Here is a 6,351-nt window from a genome sequence, read left to right on the forward strand (position 1 = left end):
GATTAAACGATTAAAACTAATTTTGTACCATAATGTATAGGGTCCTGCAAGCCATCTTTAGGAGAAAAAGACAAGACCTGCAAATCCGTGGCCACAGAACAGCAGAATATGAACGCAATGCGCAAAGTCTCTCGCTAAGTGTTTTCCTCCTGTAGAAAAACATAAATACTTAACATGGCTTAATGTATTAAGATTCTATTAAAATATCAAATTCAATATAGAGTTTATTAATATAATGAATATGTATATAGTATTTTCCTCCCACACTGCGAAACGTGGCATAATGTGGCATAATGGACTAAGATGATAAAGACCAAACTCAATGCTCTTTATTATTATAATATAGCCTACATAACTAATATACAGGCAAGCAGGTGAGCCCAGAATAAACGCAACACGCAAAGTTTCGCGTTAAGAGATTTTCCATATAGAATAAATTGTCTACAGCTCTTTTATATCATTGTCTTTGTCCATTAAGCTACATTACGTGTTTTATTTATGATTTTCTATGGGAGGAACATTTTTAACATGCAATTTAATGCATTGCGTTCTGGGCTCGTCTGCTTGCCTGTACGGAGTTGATCCTTTTAATAATTTCATAACATTATGAAAACATTATTCAAAAACATTTCATAATGCGTGTTCATATTTGCTGTTCTGTATATACTTTGAGTCAACAACAAGACATATAGGCTACTGAATTGTCTTTATCATCCGTTATTATGCCACATTAAGCGTTTTGCTGTATGGGAGGACAAGTGAAAGTTTGCGCATTGTGTTCATAGCCATCTGCTTGCCTTGTAGTACATTAAATAATAACTATATATCGAATTTGATCTTTTAATTGCACTTAATGTATCTTAATGGATTAAGCCATTTTATGTTTTTCTACAGGAGGAAAACGCTTAATGAGAGACTTTGTGCATTGCGTTCATATTCTGCTGTTCTGTCTGAGAGTGCAAGTCCGAGAATGCAAGTGCAAGGTTGCAGCCAGACCCTTCTCGTTGGTTTGGACATTGTATCTTGGTTCTACCCTCTTGAAAGTATCTTGGATTAAGTGTAAAGGGTACATGAATTTAGGTGCTATTGTATATACTAAAGAACCATAATATTTCCATCTGATGCCATCAAAGTACCATGGGACCACCACAGTACTTAATTGTATAAGGGTCTACCTTACATTAACAGATCTCCAGACCAGATGCAGGTAAATCTCATGGAGGTTTGTGTGTGTTTCAGAGCTGGAGGTGCGTCAGAAGCGTGGTGTTCTCCCAGCGGATGCCCTGCTGCTGACCGTTCCTGACCCTCACGCCCGGCTGGGCAGCGGTGGGGCCACACTGAATGCCCTGCTGGTGGCTGCAGAGCACCTGAGTGCCAGAGCCGGATACAGCGTGAGCTTCACTTTACAATAGAGGGCTCTGTGTGTGTGTGCAGATGGTTGAAGGTTTGGAGAGGAATCCTAAAGGATGTGTTCAGGATTGCCAAAGGAATTTCTTGAGCCTAAAGGACCCAAATGGGAAAAATAAAGATCCTTAAAAATGTATACTACCGGTCAAAAGTTTGGAATACATTTTTTTGAATATCTTTGAAAGAAGTCTCTTATGCTCACCAAGGCTGCATTTATTTGGTCAGAAATACAATAAATAAATCATTAATATTGTGAAATATTATTACAATTTAAAAGAACTGTTCTCTATGTTAATATTTTTCAAAATCGAATTTATTCCTGTGATGACGAAGCTAAATTTTCAGCATCATTCCTCCAGTCTTCAGTGTCACATGATCCTTCAGAAATCATTCTAATATGCTGATTTGTTGCTCCAATGAGGTGAGAGCATTATTATCAAAATACACATTTAGTGAAACATCCTGTTGTTTCAGATTTGCGCGGGCTCTCCGCCTGGCGTTTGGGTATGTGGCACTGATATGATCCTGAATATTCCAGCACGACAACGTGAGCTAATATTTATGCAATCACACATCTAATGCACAAACAAAACATCTCAAAAGCATTTGCCTTGTTTTTTATGTATCAAAATCAGCAGTTTTCCACTTCAAAAACACTTTTTTTTAATCTTTAAATTTTTTCTTTACAGTGATTTCATGGGACGGGTTCTCTGGGGTTCGGGTTGTGGCGTTGCCAGGTGACATTAGTTTTGCTGTTAATCATGGCATCTATCTCACTGATGCAGAGGTGCGTTATTGAAAATTAGGGTGATTTTTTTAATTTTTTATTATGCATTTGCATATCACTTTTAGAATTTGTAATTCTTGCTTTTACAGTCCAGAGTATGTAATATTATCTATAAGGGCTCAAAGGAGAAAATCAGCTGTGCTGCACTTCCTGATGGGAAAGTACCTCTGGTATGAATTTGTTTGTTGCAATATATGTATATACCAACAAAGTATATATTTACTATGTTTAAAGATGCATTGGATGTTTTGATTAAATGTTTTTGGGATGCTTCGTAAAAGTGTCTCTGTGGTGTTCAGGTGTCCGGCCCGGTGTTTTTCTCTAGGACTGTTGCAGAGAAACTCCTACAGACTCATGTTTCGTCACCATTGGACGGCTGTACGTATCTTGGCATGGATTCGGGAGCTCCACCGCTTGAGGTAAAATCACACACAACATAGTTCTTTTTCTCCGACTGGTCTCTCCCTCTCATTTTTCTTGCTCTCTCTTGCAGATATCTCTCTTTTTGGATATTCTGGTGTGCCTTTGCTCTCACCTGACAGAGCAGGAATTCATCAATGGAGAGAGAACAGGCTGCACTTCACCCTCCGGACCTCAGGGGGCAGTAGTGAGGAGCGGCCGCGCTGTACTGTGGAGGACTCTCAGGGGCCCCTCCATCTCTATGTGTACACTTTCACTATTATTTGCCTCTATTTTATATAAAAAAAACATTTGTACGAAAGTAAATAGGTTTCTAAATGTGTGTGCATGTGAGAAACTAATGGTGTGTGCACACCAAAAGCGAAATATTCTCATCAAGTTACTTGCTCTAGATTACTCGCGGGATGTTTTTCATGTCACTTGCACGAATAAAAACATTGTGCAATGAGGAGTGTCTTCACGCACATCAACAAGAACAACAACAACAACATTTCTTTCTGCCGTTTTTTCTGTCATCAACCATGTTGGAGATAGCTACTATTGCTGCTGTACCTATTGTGGACGTGTCAAACCGGACGTGTCAATAAGCTCTTCGCTGATTGGCTTGCACGACAACGGATCATGCGAATTTCCCGCTCAAGTTGAAATTTTTTCAAGTTGTGTGGAAGACGCGATTGAGGTCAATATCGCATGTTTGCGGCAATCGTGCACATTGCTATTTGAGTCTTTGCATTGATTTTGTATGTAATCTGTTCATGCAAATAATTAAATTCAGGTTTTGTGTGCACACACCATAAGTCTGTTTGGGAATGAAATATTAGCCTACTGAATACTGCATGGTATATATTGGATACTGCATACTATTTTTTTAAAAAATTGTGAAACTATGCATTCAGTTATGTATACAGTTTATATGCAATGTACACTTTTATACTTTTTAAATGCTATGTGCACTTTTGTATTCTTTATATACTATATGCAGTATTTGGTTAAATGTAGGCTACCTGGGTTTTCCATGCATACTGAAAATCTGTATGCTTCCTGCAGTATGCATACTGTACATTGCAGAAGTAGTAAGTATAGAGTAGTATGTTATTCTGAACACAACCTTTGTCTGTTTCCAGTGTATATTCAGGATGGTCGCTATGATTATTTGACTCAGTCAGGTCGAGAACATGTCATTCGTCTGACAGAAACTGGAACACAGACAATGATTCTCTCTCATATTCAGGTGGGAAATTCATATTCAGGTGGGATTTTTTCAAATTAAAGTCTGTTATTTCAACTTTTCTTATGCAATATAATTTCCTTTTCTTTAAAGGATGTGAAGTCTGTGGCAGAAGGCAGCAGAGTGATTAATAGCGTGCTGGAAGGAGAAGTTCATGTATCAACAGGAGCTGTTGTGCAGCACTGCCACCTACAGGTCTGGAGAGTTAAATAATTTCAGACTATTAACTATCTAAAGATATGAAATCAAAACGGACCCTATTTATTTTTTGACCACAATTTTTGTCACTATGAAATGTGACATTACTGAAGTGAAATGGGTTGTGAATAGTTCATGTTCACTTTAAGTAAATCTTATAAGTAAAAATCAAGGATGTGATCTTTTTGTATTTGTACAGATTTTCATATTTTCCAACCTGAAACGTATTAACCACATTTACTGCTGTATTGTAAAACAAAATTATTTTTATTATGAATATCTAATTAGTGTTTTTATTTAACAGTACAGTAGTATTATTGCAATAGTAATATATTTTTGTCAATTACAGGGTCCAGTCCAGGTGCATTCTGGGTGCCTGCTGTCAGGGCTTGATTTGACCTCATCCTGCATCCAACGTCTACCCCTGTCTAGTGACATCCTCATTCAGGGTCATCGAGTGATGCTGGGAGAGTTAAAGTTAACAGTGTACACAGCTTTTGGAGCCCATGACAATTTAGAGGTGAGTTTAGAGCACCTTCCTTACATTTGCATTTTTATTATTCATTCAGCAGACACTTTTATCTAAAGCAACTTATGAAAGGAAACAATATAAATAAGAAAATGTTTTTATATTTTATATGCTATTTTCCACCCAGGCCTACACTGATGATGTCAATGCATCATTCCTTAATCAAAAATGGAGTGATTTTTATAGTCGGACTGGAATACAGTAAGAAACTTCTACGTTCATACATCACATAATCAGACTTTTGACTAAAGATTTGCTCGATTTTAAAGATTATTGTATCCAAAAGCCACCTGCTTTTACAGGAAGAGGCTGCCTAAGTGACTTCACGGTTAATTTTTTGCATGTTTTGCTTAGATTGAGACTGTCATAGTTTCATGTAGTGTGTCTAACATATATATGTGTGTGTTAAAGGCCTCAGTACCTTTGGGGACCTGAGAGGACTGAGTCATGCTGTCTGCTGGACACCCGATTGTTCCCAGTGTTCATGCCACGTTCAGGACGCGTTGGACTAGAGGGTGTTTGTTGGCTCCTGGGTGGTCCTGGTGGGCTGGACAGCTGGAGGGAAGCCTGGAGACTCTCGCTCAGGGATATTCTCATCCTGACGGACCAGCAGACGGAGCTGCACTGGAGAGAAGAGCTGTTCTTCAATGTGGGCCGAAGAAGAGCCGTGGACGCTCTACAAGGCCACACAGATCTCAGTCTACTGCCGTTCTTCAGAGCAGCAGTGCTGGCCGGCCAGCAGGAGGAGCTACTGCAGGTGCTGGACTCAGGTGAGGAGCAAAAGATGAGGAATGGTTTGCAAATGTTGACTTTTGAGGATACTGATGGTTTGGCTGTTGTCTCAGTGGCTGCAAGCAGCAGTGGGGATCTGGGAGTAGCTGCACGCTGTCTCGCCTGTATCGCTGATGTCCTTGGCTGTCTGGCTGGTGAGGGTAAAGGTGGTTTGCGCAGTGGACCAGCGGCGAATCCATCATGGGCCCCTGCTTTTAAGCTTCTAGAGGATGGAAACTTACCTGCAGGTGTCCAAGAACTTGCCAATCAAAGAAAGCACTGGCTCTGCAGGTCAGAACTTAAAAAATGCATAAATTTGAGAGCTGTAAAGTGAGAATTTCTGATTTTTCATCGTTGTCTAAAGACCAGATTTGTTGGTGAGAGCCGCCAGGCATTATGAGGGGGCGGGACAGATACTGCTGCGGAAGGCAGTGATGTCAGCACGTGAGTTTGTGTTCATTGGTCAAGGAAAGATGCTGCCCATGGGCGAGTGGCAGGAAGTGGAGTGTCCTGCTCGACTAGATCTGTCAGGTGAGAGCAGCACTCTTCATTTCAGCTGATCAGAGAGTTCTGTGTTTCTGTGCGTTCAGAGTTTAACTGAAATAAATTGCACGTCAGTTCTTGAATTTGAACGAAATTTAGAATTGCAATTCAAAAGTGACAGCAATTCAGAATTGCTCAAAAGTGACAGTAAAGACATTTATAACAAAAGATTTCCATTTTAAATAAATGCTGTTCTTTTAAAGGGGTCGTATGATGCGATTTCAAGTTTTCCTTTCTCTTTGGAGTGTTACAAGCTGATTGTGCATAGATAAGATCCCTGAAGTTGCAAAGACTAAAGTCTCAAAACCAAACATATCTACCTCACTATGTGGAAATATTAGCATAATGCCACCCAAATGTGCACGCAAAGAAAGAAGGCGTGGTTTCAGTAACCGCAGTTAGTGTTGAAGCAGCATGTCAGGGAGACGCTGTGTGTTTCTAGGCGAAAGCAAAAGCACTTTATTTGGC

The 6,351-nt window shown here is 39.7% G+C and overlaps 1 pseudogene; it reads left to right on the forward strand.

Annotated features, from left to right (window-relative positions):
- The window catches only part of LOC107573155 (L-fucose kinase-like), a 25,182-nt pseudogene that overhangs the window by 812 nt on the left and 18,019 nt on the right, over positions 1-6,351 (forward strand).

This window comes from Sinocyclocheilus grahami, unplaced genomic scaffold (assembly GCF_001515645.1).
Source record: "Sinocyclocheilus grahami isolate Dianchi unplaced genomic scaffold, SAMN03320097.WGS_v1.1 scaffold1877.1, whole genome shotgun sequence".
In the NCBI taxonomy this organism is placed as follows: domain Eukaryota; kingdom Metazoa; phylum Chordata; class Actinopteri; order Cypriniformes; family Cyprinidae; genus Sinocyclocheilus; species Sinocyclocheilus grahami.